The following is a 17,119-nucleotide window of genomic DNA, read 5'->3' as shown; positions in this document are numbered from 1 at the left end:
GATCAATCCTCTACTCCTCAACTTTCCGAAATTATCTCCGGTCTTTGGCATGATCCCCATAAGAGGAATGGATGTGTGGGTTGATTGTACAATTCATCACTTCCTATCAAGAAGCCTCGGATGTCAGCCACATCAAATTCCTAGATATGATTCGAATCTATGTATAGTACTTCAAGGAAGAGAAAGCCCCGATGCAATAGCGCAAGTATGATGAAGCACATGGACAGGGCCTTGCCTTTGACATTAACATTAGGCCCATACTTAAGCAAATATATAGGATATTCGTGCACATCCAATTTTGAAAGGTTTCCAAATACAAGCCTTTGAAGAGATATTCCCATCTAAGTTTAGCATGTCAAGCTACAACTTTGTGTTCGCCCGCAACAACAATGGAAAGCCACTCAATTAAAGGCAATGCAACACTTTCATATGATGAGATCGTGGCTTGAAGATACCCAAAGATCATATCACTAACAAAGCCCATCATTCACAACTTCCGAGGATACAAGCAATTCTAGATAGGGGCGAAGGGGGATTGTTCACACATTCCATACATCTAAAATCCTTGCCTCTAACCTACAAATATTATAGCCATATGTCTAATGATGTAGCAAAGGCCATCCATAAGCCTTGTATATATGGGTAGAGATAGGTAATGGACACCCACTTAAGTTGGGCGACTAAGCAAAGCCAATCAGTATACATACAACTTTTGATAATACGAATGGAAGAATTCAAGTGCAAAGCTTTCTTCTTATTTGGAACTCTTATCTTCTTACTTGCTTGGTTGTAGGGTGCATGCTTGTGTGCGTGTGATTGAAATGTGATGAGTGTGAATGATTACTAGTTTAAGTGAGTGTGATTGAGCAAGAGTGGAGAGAAGAAAAGTTCAAGCTTTCTAGCTTAACTATTGCCTTTTAGAAGGATTCTTAAGAGGATTGAGAGTAAAGGAATGGCTCAAACAAAAGGGATTGGGACACCTCTTGACCTCTTTTGCCTCTCCAATTAGGACTTCCACGATCCAAGACAAGAGTTCTAACCCACTAACAATATGGTTCCTTGCTAGAGAGCAAAAAGGTTCTTGACAAAAGCCAATCGCCTTTTAAAACTATAATCAAAGGAAAATGTGGCATTCCTCCATTTTGTAAAACACACTCAGTAGTGGACAATAGTGGATTATTATAAAGCCGCAAAGCATGAGATACAATATTTATGTGGTGCAAATTGTTCCAAGATCGTTTTAGTGCATTCTCCATGTTTTTTTTTATATATTTTAGAATTTGCATATACAATAAAATTTATGCTATAATATTTTTAATACTTAAACACAATTATGTAAAATTACTTCACATAATCTGTATAAATATACTACATATTAATATAGGTTTAGAAGAATAGCTCTTTTTATGAGACAAAAATTAGAAATAAAGACTCAGATTACAAAAATGAGAAGAATACTCTTTCTGCATTACAACATTGACCCTGTGGAGAGGCATCCCCAATTTAAATCCATTCCAAAATGAATGTTAAGTCCAAGATTTATTTCAGTACTCAATAGTAGATGAGGTTTTATTGCTTTCGGGGAACATTTTACGACAGCAAGTCGTAGCAGACCTCCGGCCGCTTGAGGCCAGGCATGCACAGTTTCTGTGACCAGCATCAAAGTATTAATCAATGAGTTCTTGTTAGGAGATAATATAATGAAATGTTTTTCTATTTTCAACAGGTCTCAAGGTTTTTCTATTGAGGCTTTCATCAACCGCCCATCATGCATGTCAGCTGAAAATGAGGATGGTTACAGATTCATCCCCCGCTCATCATGCATGTCAGCTGAAAATGAGGATGGGCAGGAGATGGACAGGGAAGACTCCCCATCCATGAGGCATGGACAGGGGAGATCTCCCCCTTTCAGCTGAAAAAGGGCATGGGCAGGGGCTGGGCACGCCAGCCTAGAGGTAAGAAGATTTGAGTATGGAGTTAGGGGGACATTCCCCTTACAAGATGGAGGGCAGAGATCAAGCCTCAAGATCTAATCCTAGCCATCCACATGTTTTCATATCAAATATCCACCATCCACTTGTATTTAATCCTAACCATCCACTTTTTCTTTTGGTTGTGAGTTATATTATGTATATGTAGGTGTCAGGGTTCACAGTGATACCCTATTCTGGGCAGCTTGGTGCTATAGCCACTCCAGCAAGGGCCCACTAACAACCATCCACTCATGTTTAATCTCCATCCCTCATCTTTTTAAAATCTCTTCCCTCCATGTGTATTTTAACCTATCCCTCCACGGTTCTTACTCTCAACCCTACACTTGTATTTGATCTCCACCTTACATGGAAAGAAGGGTGATAGGTTCTGCACCTCAAAGGCAAAAGCAACTCGCAACAACGTAGCCTCTGACCATGGACGGCCCAGCAGCTGGAGTCCAATCGGCATACCTTCACTATCATATCCAACCTGCACATTTTTCCAACAGCGATTAAAACCAAACCCTATTGAGCAGGAATGCTAGAAAGGAAATCTGAATCAGATAGAAAAACTCTGTGAAGGAAATTGGATAAAAGTGATCTGTTACAGGTATTGTAATCGCTGGTAGCCCAAGGAAGTTGGCCGCAATTTGATATCGCATTAGCTTTTCTGCACCCACATACACCACAATACAACACAGATGGGAAAATATATAATATAATCCGGAGAAAGAATTCGATATCACACTAGTCACACAATATGACTCGAATGGGTAGCGTTATGAATATATAATATAAGCCAGGGAGATAGGAACCCACAAACATGAGCAGTTTGTTAGTATAAATTGGGTTTACATGGTAGAGGGGACCTAAGCATGGACTTTAGAGCAAATATATAATATAATCCAGAGAGAAAATTTGATATCGCACTAGTGACACACAATACAACTCAAATGGGTAGGGTTATGAGTATATAGCATAAGCCAGGGAGCAATTTGTTAGTATGAATTGGGTTTACATGGTAGAGGGGACATAGGCATTTGGGGGGGGGGGGGGGGGGGGGGGGGTTGGGGGCGCTTTGAGCATTGATTGCGCTTTGAGCATTGATTACATAAACATTTTATTGAGTATCTCATGTTTCTAAAAAACATAAAAGGAATTTATACCTCCAACATAGTTGACCTCTCCGGCTTTGATAGCACGTTGATGTATCGGCTGTGCAGTACACCTGTTTGCTTTCGTGTTGGATGCCATTTTTAGGTCAGGTTTCATGAATGACGACAATGTCTAGATAAGAAAAACATAGAAAGGGAAGAAGAGTGAACCAGAAACCTCCCTTACCCTGTCGACGGAGTCACAATGATATCTGCTTTTTTGAAGATCTCCATGTGGTAGTGCATTTGCCGATACCTGAACAAAAAATGACCACAGCTTGGTGAGGCCAGAAACCCCCATGCTATCATCCATAGATGTAAGACATGTCTGTCTGTATGTATACATACACACACATGCACACACATGCGTGTGTATGTATGTACCTATGAATGTATGTACACATGCTATCATCCAACTATGCCAAGCTGAAATATATCTGCAACAATCATGTGGCCTGCAATTAAGCTGCAGATTCCTCACCTCAACCTCTGTGCTGCAAGATATTCACAATTGTTAAAGCAAGAGTAGACAGCAAACCAGACACGAGTATCCAGACCCGACTCTGCCCGTCCCCTACAAGATACATCCCAATTGTATGAGTGTGAAGCCAAGGTTCCCCATCAATATGATTCTTGTGATTGCATGGTGGAAAACAGTCACGATCACACCATTTGGCATAGTCGAGACCAAGCGAGGTAAAGGTTTCACAACCAATCGTGATAAAATGTCCCCGCCGCATCTCCTCCACCTCAGGCAGAGTCACTTCCACAAGCTTTCACCAGCACAAAGCAGCAAAGAAATCAGACATTATTACCAAACACCACTCTACAGTATTTTGAAAGTACACTGGAGCCAGAAATGACACCTTGCATCCATAGCGTTGCTGCAAGACATTTAATGCCTTGTGGCAAGTCTTGTGTATTGGACCATCACAGTCTTCAAACCACTGCATCAATGTTTATATGGATTTTTTTTTTTTGTGTGTGTGTGTGTGAGAGAGAGAGAGAGAGAGAGAGATTAACACCTTACAAAAAAACAGAAGGGTCTGTGCAACCAGAATCATACATCAAGAGAGTATCTACCATACACATTGGCATGAAAAATTGTTCGACTATAAACTAGATAGGACATGATACGAAGGCACATGACGGTGTGACTAACATCTTGATAATAAAGCTGGAAAATTGTTGACTATAAGCTAGATAGGATATGATACAAAGGCACATGACAGTGTGAGTGAAGACCTATAAATACCCATGAGGCATCTGCTCCTGGGCCCTTGCAATAAAACTCTTTGGGTTACAAGTGGGCCAAGGTACGTCCCTATAAAGGAATCCATCCCGTGTAGACTAGGTTAGTATAGAAAGTAAAGGAGGTAATTCAAATCTCTTCTCCTATCGGAGAGTTCTGGCAAGACTTAGTAAGTTTGGGCATTTTCAGCCATACTTGCAAAGTCCTACAAAGACTATCCAATGAGAAATAGGTGTTAAATGCAAGCCATAACTTTCCAAGTCCCCGTGAGACGCAAGAGTAATTGTGGCTACCAACCTTTGAGGGGGTCTATCTGACGTCATCTGGTGTGAGGCCTCACATGTCTGGTCTCTTCACTCTAATGGAAACATCCTCCCTGACTTCGGTCAGTGTGGACATGGATCCCAAGTGTGAAACATCTTCAAGGTGTGCACCATCCTAGGACTGGTCCGTCTTTCAAGGCTAGAATGTTCCCGAGAACTCTGTAATCTGGTAGGAAGTCGTGACAAGGCTCTGTGACTGTCCAATAATCTTTTTAGCATGAGAGAGAAAGAGAGTAGCTCTAATTCACATATATATAGACTGAATTAAGCAAGAGACAAAAGAGCTTCTCAAAATGCAGGCGTGCTTGCATTCAAACAGGTCTTTATAAAATGATACCCTTTTTCTTCAAAAACTTCTTTTTCCCCAAAATCACATAAAAATACCCCTTGTATAAAAAAAAATATGTGTTAACCCTTAGAATATAAATGCACTGCATCATCACACCTTGGTATATTTTGCAAATCTGACGCTGCTAATTAGGCTGTCACCTTCTGGACTTCCTAGTTCCTTGAGCAAAGGCAGGTTGGTCGGAGGCTGTCATGACAATAGATGATAAGAGGTTCACAAGCACACGTCTAGGGGTGCGTCCACTACCCAAACACCCACTCCTACACACCCAACATACACCCCCACACCTGCACGCACACACCCTGTGCCCACATGCGCATATGCACACCACATTAGCACGCGTGCAAAAACCACTGTTCTATTACTTTCCCCACACACTTTTTTTTGTGAAAACCATGCTTCTACACACGCACGCATGCCAAAAGTTGGGCCTTGACAACCAACGTACTGGAGTTGAAACAATGCAGTCGCTAGGAAGATTCCCATGTATGACAGTGTACCTGCGAGTGGTCCATGTAAACAATAACAACAGAGGAAAAACGAGGTGTATCTATTTTCATGATTGTCTGCTTTATGCTGCGTAGGAAACCAACTAGATATAAGGTTCTCACATTAAAAAAGCATCCTCCACTGTCGCTGCATGAATTCCAACCGTACCAACAGTCCAATTGAATGGCAACACCCTGCATGAAATACCACAATGTCATGCTCTAATGTGCACCAATCAATGTCATCCATAATCATGCACAGAAAACGAGTAATATAATTTTATGAAAGAGAAGCGAGCCTAAACACAACAAAAAGGAAAGGATTTGATATAGGTACCCAAAAGATGAAACCCTGCCAAAGGTGCCCTTAAAGCCAACCACCCCACAAAGAGCTGATGGCAAGCGCACAGATCCTGGAGTAACACAGTTCCACAAGAAGTTACTCTTTTAAATTTACTTATTAAAAAATATAAACATAATTTTGATTGAATGTTCTAGTGGACCCTAAAAGAAGAAGACAGCAAACGAGTGTTAATACCTCCACCATCAACACCGAGTGCAGCTGGACAGAGCCCAGCAGCGACAGCAGCAGCTGATCCCCCAGAAGATCCTCCCGAAAATCTACTCTTATCGTAGGGGTTTCTTGTTGCGCTACAAAATCAAGAATATGTGATCAGACTCACATTTGGTCCTCCACAGAAATCCACTGGGATAGCTTTATCATAGGCTGCCATCCTCGCAAATCCCCAGCCTCCCAGCCTGCTCTCCTTCCCCTCCTCTCTTTCCCCACGGTCCGCTCCCCTTTTCCGTCCCCTCCTCTCTCTATATATCCTAACCCCCCCTTCCTACCTGCCTTGCCAGCCATCACCACGCCCCTTTTTTTTCCTATGTAGTAGCAACTTGACTGCCCAGAGTGCCCATCTGAAGCAGCTTGATCTCTTGCCCGAAGGTGGTAATATTCTGACCGCAAGCGCAACGATTTGAACTCAGGACCTCCCCTTCACAATCACAAACCCACACTGTTAGGCTACACACCCATTGACAGCCAACACCACCCCCTTCATGATCACAAACCCACACTGCTAGGCTACTCACCCATTGGACGCTAACTGTACATGGCTGGCCGCTCTCAAGAGGGAAACTACCTCATAGGAAAGTCACACCAGCGGCTGTAATGCCAAGTGATCTCGTTGGCCCGATCAGAGAGAAAGGGACCCTGGTGCCATGTGCACAAGAAGACCTCGCACAGTCTATGCATGCACCAACACCACCCGTTACACCCCTCTACTCCCCATAGCCCTCCAACCAATACACCCCCCCCCCCACACACACACACACACACCAATCTAACCCACCACCAACAGTAGTGCAGATGTAGCAATAATGTAACGAATAAGAGAAGTTGCGGCACCCGTAATGTGGATTGATGCCTGTGATCCCCATGCCCAGCTCATGCATATTGGTCTTTCCAACAAGTACGACACCACACTCGCGCAGACGTTTCACGCATGCTGCATCATCTTTCACTTTTCGTGCCTTAGGCAGCCACTTTGAGCCTCCTGTAGGTACTAGTGGTAAGTCAGATAGTTTTTTTTTAAGAGTATATATGCTTAGTTATGGGCATCCACCAGCAGGTGTAGGTTAGCAGGATTCAAACCTGGGTTCCTGCACAGTGAGCTACATGGAAAATACAATTAAAACAAATGTGCCATATTAGGTATTTACAAGATCTTTATGTGCCTGGCATACGGCGCATCCTGATTACATATGGGGCCCTTACCTGTAGTGGGATAGGGCAAGCAATCGATCTCGTCTTTTACTGCTATTGGCACTCCATCCAAAATAGATAATGGTTGCCCTGCATCAAAAAACTAGACACTTAAAAAAAAACTTGCCAGGAAAAGAAAATGCGAAACCCCTAAACAAAAAGAGATTAAACAGAAGATTAGCTAAATCAACAAAAAAAAACCGTCTCTTCTTCTTTTTTTTGTCTAAGAAGAGATCCTTTAATTACGCTGGGAGGTGGCAAAAAGGATTGGTTGAAAATCCACGTCACAGGGGAGAAACACTTCCGGCCTAAGGCAGTCAACTGTGTGGTGTGGACATCTCACAAACAGATAACTCAACAACTCAAGCTGCAATTCATGGGATTTAGATGCAAGGCCCATCACACGAAGATGAGCTCTAACTACTTGGGTTATGCCCATTTGTCGATGAGAATAGGTGTTAGATTACTTTTAACATTTCTTGCACTGGCTAATGAGGTGATAGCTCAAGTGGTAGAGATGTTTATATATACCTAGATGAATCCAGGAACATGTCCAAATTCACCTTATAAGAAAGTGCAATTTATAACCTCACGGTAGTCATCCACAAGACAATAAACCATCAACTCCATCATGCATAGTATGGACTAGATACTTCGTCATCCCCATTAATGTGCTACATGATAGCTCAAGTGGTAGAGATGTTTGACCAAGACCACAAGGTCCTGGTGGGTTAAAAACCCCACATGGTGTTTCTTCAGCGACATCGTCTATGTGCGGATTAAAAAAGTGCCTACAGGCGATGAAAAATGGTAACTATGGGAGGAAAGTCAAGATATTAAACGATCAACAGCCTTATAGCAGTTGCAACACAGCTACTAGCATAAAGAAGGGGAACATGTTTCTGTTGAGCCTTGCCTCTCACAAACCCTTCGAGTTAAAAGTCCTGGGATAGGAAGCCATTTACAATTGCTTGGGGAGTCCAGCACCAAGTATATATACCATGCTCATGCAGGCGTATGGACTTGGGCTGGTGACAAGCTGATGAGAACTTCATTGTCACCACAAGGACCTATCAAGTAAGGATGGCGTTTATCAGATTTGTGGAAAGAAGAAAAGCCTTTATTTCATATTTGCTGAAGGGCCCCCACCACAAGCGGTGTATTTGCTTATATTGCTGACATACTCAAGAGTACAAAATAGGGGTTACCAATAGGCTGATTTGCTGATGTGCACAATTCTGTTATAAACCTGCATTTTCTATTTCAAGCTGACTGTTGGCATATAACTGCACGGTGGACTGCTGAAATGTGCTGTGATTGATGCCTGTTGGGCTCCAGATGACTGAACACAGGATTCCTGCTCATCTGGGACAGCTTTCTGATATTCTCCTTGCTTGTTACTTGCATTTTTCATCAACATCTCTGGCTGGAAATATGAAGACGAAACTGCCCTGAGCTTTTTTTGCTCTGGCTTGGGTCCCAATTACCCACCACAAGGGGTGTATTTGCTTAAGGGCCCCCACCACAAGTGATGTATTTGCTTATATTGCTGACATGTTCAGAGTACAAAATAGGGGTTACCAATAGGCTGATTTGCTGATGTGCACATTTCTGTTATAAACCTGCATTTTCTATTTCAAGCTGACCGTTGGCATATAACAGCACAACCAGACTGCTGAATTGTGCTGGGGTTGATGCCTGTTGGGCTCCAGATGACTGAACACAGGACTCCTGCTCATCTGGAACAGTCTTCCAATATTCTCCTTGCTTGCTACTTGCATTTTTCAACAATATCTCTCGATGGAAGTATAAAGACCCAACTGCCCTGAGCTTTTTTTGCTCCTGCTTGGGTCCCGATTGCCCACCACAAGGAGTGTATTTGCTTAAAAACCCCACCACAAGCGGTGTATTTGCTTATATTGCTGACATATTCAGAGTACAAAATAGGTGTTCCCAATAGAATGATTTGCTGATGTGCACAATTCTGTTATAAACCTGCATTTTCTATTTCAAGCTTACTGTTGGCATATAATTGCACAACAGACTGCCGGGATTGATGCCAGTTGGGTTCCAGATGACTGAACATGGGACTCCTGTTCATCTGGGATGATGGAAGTTTGAAGACCCAACTGCCCTTTTTATAGGAGAGTGGAGACCCCTTGCTGCTGGTTGGCCAGCCCTACAAGGCTCCACAACTTGCAAAAATTGGGAAAATAGGTATTAAATATCTTTTTTAATGTGATTTTCCCTTCCATGCTGCCCCATGTGTGCAAATGTCCAGTCCTTGTGTTTTTCATATGGCTGCCCTAGCACTGAGCACTTCATCCCAAGTCTTGGTAAACCTTCCTAGACTTTGACTTTACAACCCGTTCCAGTCTAATAAGCATCCTGGACATTTGTACAAAGAATATTCCACATGGGTTGTATAAAATCTGCAGGACAACTCATGACTTGACTCCTCCTAAACCTAGATGGCAAAACGGCAATGTGCCCCAAAGGTAATTCTGGATATACTTAATGTCCAAATATATCCACATGGCACCCTGGAACAGCATGTGCAGGGGTAGCGAGAATGAGAGGGACATACCCTGGTGTTTCGCCAATTCCACTTTCATGGAAGTCAAGCAAGGACCTGATTTTCTGCAATCAAGTCACAAAGACAGGTCCTTGTCTACCTCTAGAGAAGAAGAAAGCATGTGCCCAACGTGTTGGTAGCCAAACTGCAGACGAGCTCCATGTGCAAGTCTCCGGGTCCAATGTCACACAGGGACTATGAACGCCGCTGAGATGTTGCGGTGTGAGAGCACGAGAGCTAAGCTTCCTCTGCATCCTCATAGAAGAGTGATGTGCCGCCTGCCAGGCAATTGCCCCCAAGTTATGATGCGGGCGGGCGGAGGAGAATAGGCAGACAATGCGCCACCAAACTTGTTGGGCCTTCGGGCAATCCCAAAGGTAGTGTCGCTGGAACTCATCAGGGCCGCTTGCCGTCCCAAGGTCGCTAGCCGAGTGCCCACCACAAGGCCCCGGCTAGCCAACAACTACAAGAAGAAATCCTCTACCAGAAAAGTGGTCGGGATCCCCTGGGCCTGCCAGTGAGGGGAGGCTGTGGGGGTGGTGCCATCGATCTGCTACGAAAGGATCCGACGCTCCAGTCTGGCTGAGTACTCAAAGGAGGAAATGTGGTCCGGAAGAGGCCGTGGGGTCGCGCAAACCCATGAAGTGCTCCTGTTGGGTCTGCTCGGGAAGTGGAAGGATTTTCTCTTGAGCTGCATTTTGTCTCGGCTCCCATCCCAGGGTGGCCCTTGGACTCGAGATGTGCGATGGTTCTTCTCCGCGGGAACCTTGAGAGAGTTCAACCCACCTTTCGTTGCCAGCCTCTTACGCACATGGCGCGCCCTGCACCCAGCATTGGTCTAGGTCCCCACCGAGAGCACCCCTAGAACCCTCTCTTCGTCCCCACCCCTTCCTTCGCCCCGTAGCTACTCTTTATCAGTTGGGTCGTCACCGGCAGGAGCACATGAAGAAAAAGGGGGAAGCAGCAGACCGCTCCACGGAGTATGGATGGGCGACGGGCATGCAGGAGGAAACTCCACACTCTCTTGCTCTTCGTGTGACAAAACATTGTTGACAGCAGACACATGGGGCACAATTTTTATGTTCAAAAATGTGCTACTCCTCCACCCATGTTTTTTTTTTGAAATACTTGTATATTCAGAGTTTTATTGATGGTGTATATATATTCAGAGTTTTATTGATGGTGTATATTCAGAATAAATTATTTGATATGTATTAATTAAATGCTACTGACTATTTAATTAATACAACCTTAAAAGATGAGTTCCCCAACTTCACTTCTCCTTCTATCTCTCCCTTTAAGGCTTTTTATAAAGAATTGTGGACCTTAAATAGAAAGAATATGGGTGAATGCATGTAAATATGGATACTGTAGCTCTGACTTGGTTGAACAGTTTCAGTTAATATATATAATTATTATTGATCCAACAAAAAAAAAAGGATATGGGTGAATGCATGCAAATAGAAAGCATATTGGTGAATGTATGCGAATAGAAAGCATATGGGTGAATGTATGCAAATAGAAACGATATGGGGGGTCATCATTCTATTGCCTTAAATAGAGAGGATATGGAAGGTTTTCATTGACTTTTTCGAGCATTAATCATTTTCATTTCATTGACTTTTTCGAGCATTAATCATTACATACTAAAATGAAACCTTAGAAAACACTCTTATTCTTGAAAATCTCACAGAATATATTTAATGGAAATGCAAAAAACATTTTATTGCCATATTAAGGTTGTGTTTCATGGGGCTACCAAAGTGCACAGCCAGAAGCGGATGGGCCCTCGTGTCTCACTAGAGACATACATACTCGTCCTCCGAGAAGCATCCTTAGGCCTTTGGATGTTTGAGTCAAAAGTATAGTATGTAGCTTAAGGACTTAAGCATCTAAATCATTATTCAATCGAAAGAAAGAAAGACCTTTTTTGTAACGAATCGTGGAAAACTCGGCCTGTTTGAGAACATCTGCTTCATAGCAATTAATGAAGACACCCATGCCAGGCAAAGGCTGAAGGGACTCTTTCACAGCAAGTAGAAACCGTTTCGCAACCTGACAGACAAAAAGAAGAAAAACAATATATATGCAATGAGCAAGGTGGGTATCCATATGAAGCACACTTCCTCTCCAACAAATTTTGACAAGCATGTAACATACTGTTGTGGGTGTGATTGTCCCGGAGTTGTATGCATTGGAGTAGTCTCGGATAGTCCAACGATGAAATGGTTCCATCGTGCCTCCATTCGCATGATGAGATGATGATGATGAAGCCACACAATCTAGTGCACGTGCTAACCGCTCACTTGAGGAGAGTTCCGGGTCTAGTTGGAGCACTGATGGCTCCTTATAAACTGCCCAAATGCACACTACTAAATTGATAAATTGAAAATTTTAACCTACCCTACTTTATGCAATTGATAAGGAATGCTTTGTGCCTTGCATGGCAACAAGAGGTTCTTTGCACTTTGGCCCAAATGTGTGCATTTGGCCCCTCTGGGCCTAATGGTTCGTGTTTATATTTGAAATCCCTCTATACATATGCCCCTCGTGGTCCGTGTGCCTCTTATGTGATATCTGTTAAAATACGTTTGAACGAATTGATAACTATGAACCTAAATCATTATGGACTACTATACATGGTGGGAACAAAAAAGGCCACCTAGTGGACCTTGCACACGTTTGCTACGCCTTTTGATACATTGTAGGCACAAAAGGCCACCTAGTGGCTGTTAGACATGTATGCATTGTGCAACTACCGCTAGGTGAACTTTTGCATCAACTCTGTGTTAATTGATTTGGGCTCATAGTACTCATTACATTCAAACGTATTTTAATACATATCACATGCCAATTGATTTGGGCTCATAGTTCTTAATACATTCAAATGGCAGTTGATTTGGGCTGATAGTTCTCAATATGTTCACATGCCAGTTGATTTGGGCTCATAGTTATCAATATGTTCAAACATATTTAAGACATATCACATGCCAGTGTATGCATACATCGATTTCTAGTTTCAACACGGATCATAAGCCACAATTAGAAAAACACAACATGCCTTCTTGGATGTAGTGGAGGCTTCAATCGAGTTAAAACTTTGAAGGCTGAGATGATGTGTGGAGCCATATGGATAAACGGCTGCAAACTATGGAGATTCTAGAAAGGTCGTTTTTGAAGCCATTCGACCATGCCAAGATTAGCAATGAGAATACATTAGGCTACCCAAAGCACTACGTTAGCATGCAACAATGTTAGGGGTGTTGTAACTTGAAAGGCATATTGATTTGGGTTAGGGGTAGATATTTAGGGAAAAGGGGGCGGGGGGGTCGAATTGAATGGGGACTCCCGTTGGCAAACCTAGGTGCTCTCTGGGTGATGTGGAGCCCGTGCAAGCACTAAGTGGCCATTTTTGGGAGAGCGTGTGAATAGGCCCCAAGACACACAAAGAAATGAACCTTAAAGAAGGCCTTGAAAAGGCACACTAAGAAATGAACCTTAAAACAAGGTGTGCCATGTTTTCAAGAGGCACAAGTTACTCACCTTCAATGGGATATTGTGGCACGTGCATGGGGGGGTTCGTGATAACGGGACTTCATGAAGAACTGGCACGATACAAAGGAACCATCCATGAGTCTTTTGATGTAGCAAAACAGTGAAGATATCCAAGGAGATGCTGGCGCACACGCACACACACACACTACAGCTTCACCTGGGGTTATCAAGTTTGCATTCTTCAAGTACTGTAAACACAATGCTCCTACTATGCGCGTTTCGAGAATCCAAGCACAGCATTTGAGTAGAAGTCCTGACATGGTGGGCGCTGTAGTGCAAAACATACAGACATTGCCTTTCAATCCAATGGCCAAGAACCATAACGCGGTAAGAAATTGGCCTTGCCCAACATGAGCAAACTACAGAATTTGAATTACCTTTGACATTAACGTACAGATAATCTGCATCACTGTCTGCGTCTGTGCTCACGAGCTCCACAGGCTTGAAGGGCATTTCTTCTTGCGCCATTTTAGACTTGTGCTGTGTGCGAATCGATTAATGGGCAAATATAAGGTGATTCGATGCTGATTGAGGGAGCAATTTGTGTGTGTGTGTGTGTGTGAGAGAGAGAGAGAGAGAGAGAGAGAGGGGCCAATTTGATATTATAGATTCAATAGGTTGGCGGGGCAAAGCCCCCGTTGGGGTTTATATATACATTGGGTTTCAAAAAGAAAACCACCCTAGTGACTTTTGTTGTAATGCATTCCAATGGTGCCTCTAGGCTTGTACCCTACAGAGTACTTTGCAACTGGGTAAAGTTAGCTAAAGTTAGCTTTTTAATTTGATGTCATTATGGGAGTGGGTAGATTGGAAACCTTGTACCTCCCTTTTGGGTGGAAAGGGTGTTACCTCTACCCACTCTCGCATTTAAAAGGAAAAAACAAGTTAGTTGAGAGAGAGAGAGAGAGAGAGAGAGAGAGAGAGAGAGAGAGAGAGAGAGACTTTTGACCGAATCCAAAGAGCCTAGGAGTAGGAGTGGTAGTGGGAGGGGGGAGAGAGAGAGAGAGAGACTTTTAACCCAATCCAAAGAGCCTAGGAGATCACACTAAGAAGAGAGAGAGAGAGAGAGAGGCACAGTCCTCCATTGAGCTTGGACAAGTGGAGATTATGCTCTTTTGCACTCTTCTCATGTACAAATCCACAAGTACTGTTGATGGCACATAGCAAGAGAGGAAATTCAAAGGAAATAATATAGTAGCTTGAGGTCTGAGGAAGGTTCTTTTTGCAAAGTATGATTTTTATAACCATGGTATTAGACCCAAATTTACATTTACTGGATACAATTTATAACCATGCTATTAGATCCAAATTTACATTTACCAAATACAAAATCTCAAAAAACCTTGTGTGGACTCTAGAGTGACCAGATTTGATTAGGCCTCATATATTACCTATAATTGTTCAATGCTTTAATTCCCTCTTAGTTTCATAGCCCCACAATTCTACTTTGACTACATTGATAGTGTTGTCTTTGAATCTACTAAAAAGATGAAACATCCTTTCAAAGAAATGTTGACTAGCAAAATTAGACAATGTTGATTGTTGGAATTTGAGCATGACAATGGTGAACGATCATTGTTAAAACACCATCAATGAGATTGACTAATGAAGAAAAGTATAAAGAGAGACAAATGGTGATGATCATTGTCAAAACACCATCAATGATTGACTAATAAAGAAAAGTGTAAAGAGAGATTGATGGTGATGATCATTGTCGAAACACATTGACAAATAGAGAAAAGTGCAAAGAGAGATTGATGGTTACTTCACATTTGGGTAGTCTTAGTTCAGTGTGACAAAGTCGACTGACTAAGTAATGGTGACAACACCCCTAATGACACATCTTGGACCATCAAGAAGTGCCTCAATGTTTCTCTTTGTCTGCATTTCCTACTACAAATGCTAGTACTAGTCCTTTGGGGTTGAGATGTTTAATACCATGCCTAGAATTTGAAGGTTGTCAGTAGTAGTAGGGAAAAAAAACCTTCAAAAGAAAGTCACAATTTTAAGTATATGCCCTTCCAATCTCTACACAAAGGAATGGAGGTTTAATATGAGCCCTTCAAATGAAAATTTGAAGTCACCCTCCAAAGTAAGGGGATGCTCAAAGTCTCAGCTCCTCATCTCTTCTTTTTTTTTTTTGGAAAATTGACATTAGTCACACCACCCATCTTGTGGAGCGAGGAGGAGATTTGAACTCATACCATCCTTGGCAAGAGTGTTCGTCGTCACTAGCCAAGATGGCCAACGCGCCAGCCCTAGCTCCTCCTCTTTGCAAGTGGGGAGGCAATGCTTGTGTCGAACACATCCTCTCTTTTTTTTGGGGGGGGGGGGGGGGGGGGGGGGGTTTGGGGGTCTTAAAGTTTGTGAAATTGTTGAAATACTTTTTAAAAAAAGAGGGGGGTATATAAAAAAAAGAACGTGGGGGGTGGGGGGGGGATTTTGGGGGTCTTAAAGTTTGTGAAATTGTTGAAATACTTTTTAAAAAAAGAGGGGGGTATATAAAAAAAAGAACGTTTCTTGGTTTTTGTGTTTTAAATAAATTGGTTTTTCATTTCAGGATCGAGATCCACGCAATATTTTATTCATGCTATAATCTTGAATCTCGATAGTCTCGTACGCACGCTGCTGGCAGAAATGCAGCAGTGCGCCGGCCAGCCAGAAAAGCTAAATTTTCATATGAATTATACTCTTTAAGACATTTAAATTAGCCTTTAAAACAATTATAATTATTTTCCCAAAAAAAGCCTTTAAAACGGTTCCAGTTCACCACCATTCTCTTAGGACCTTTACATATGAAGCGGAACCCCTAACCTCCCCCCCTGTGCTTGTGGGCAGATCTCGCGTTTTTGAGCATTTTGGTCGTAAAATACTTGTAAAAATTAAAAATGCCCGTAAAAAATACACTAAAATTTAAAGAAACCCGATATATTTCACCAAACCCATCAATTTTTGAAGGGCAATGATGCCCGTCAAAAATCAAGCCTCCACTTCGAGGTCAAACTTCATAAACCGACATTATGCCCCATGCGCAGCCTCACTAGCTTGCGACTTGCTCAACTTCTATCTTGCCTTCTTACAACTTGAAATGGAAATTGGATTTCAAACATCCATGGAGGCTTTTCATGTGTGTGAATTAGGAAAAACTAACGAGTGACAAACCCCATTGCCCTTGTAAATATGCTCATAAACAACACCTTGATGGTCACCTACCAATTAAACAAAGGACATGTCCTAACTCTTGACCTTGGCCAGTTTTGCTTTCAGTCTTATGACTAAAATTTTGACAGTTAAGTTCAAGGCAAGGTACAATTTCAGCCCCTTTTTTACTCTTAGACTCAACTTCTCCTTTTTTACTCTTAGACTCAACTTCTCCTTTTTTACTCTTAGAAAAAGTAGTCATTGTTTATCACAAACACCAATAAAGCTACTAATCCACCCAATTTTGATGAGTTATATGACAACAACAAAGTTTTACATCTAGAATCTGGATTTTAGGAGAGGGGAGTAGGTGGAGAGAGAGAGAGAGAGATGTATAAGGTACCTTAGCTATTCCTTTGGAAAATGTAAGTGTGTTCATGATGATGTAAGGTGTGCCACTATTTTCAATATCAATTTCCTCAACAACCTTTGCTAACAACTAAATAAGAGGACAATGATGCAAACCATCATTGCATGTGAA

The 17,119-nt window shown here is 42.4% G+C and overlaps 1 pseudogene across 1 annotated transcript; it reads right to left on the bottom strand.

Moving 5' to 3' along the window:
• Window positions 1–1,385: 1,385 nt before the first annotated feature.
• On the bottom strand, window positions 1,386–14,032 carry LOC147617783 (fatty acid amide hydrolase-like; annotated as a pseudogene). Its single transcript, XR_015262251.1, has 20 exons — window positions 13,815–14,032; window positions 13,587–13,705; window positions 13,426–13,487; window positions 12,043–12,236; window positions 11,808–11,937; window positions 7,320–7,397; window positions 6,951–7,098; window positions 6,078–6,190; window positions 5,877–5,952; window positions 5,663–5,734; window positions 5,500–5,551; window positions 5,148–5,237; window positions 3,994–4,074; window positions 3,797–3,900; window positions 3,609–3,701; window positions 3,315–3,383; window positions 3,140–3,201; window positions 2,582–2,643; window positions 2,368–2,463; window positions 1,386–1,647 (listed from the first exon to the last, which is right to left on the bottom strand). The product of XR_015262251.1 is annotated as a fatty acid amide hydrolase-like (transcript).
• Between the last annotated feature and the right edge of the window lie 3,087 nt (window positions 14,033–17,119).

Source organism: Cibotium barometz, chromosome 36, assembly GCF_041138505.1.
Source record: "Cibotium barometz isolate CiBa-2024 chromosome 36, ASM4113850v1, whole genome shotgun sequence".
In the NCBI taxonomy this organism is placed as follows: Eukaryota; Viridiplantae; Streptophyta; class Polypodiopsida; order Cyatheales; family Cibotiaceae; genus Cibotium; species Cibotium barometz.
Note: the sequence above shows the minus strand (reverse complement) of the source record. Positions and strands in the feature narration are given on the sequence as shown.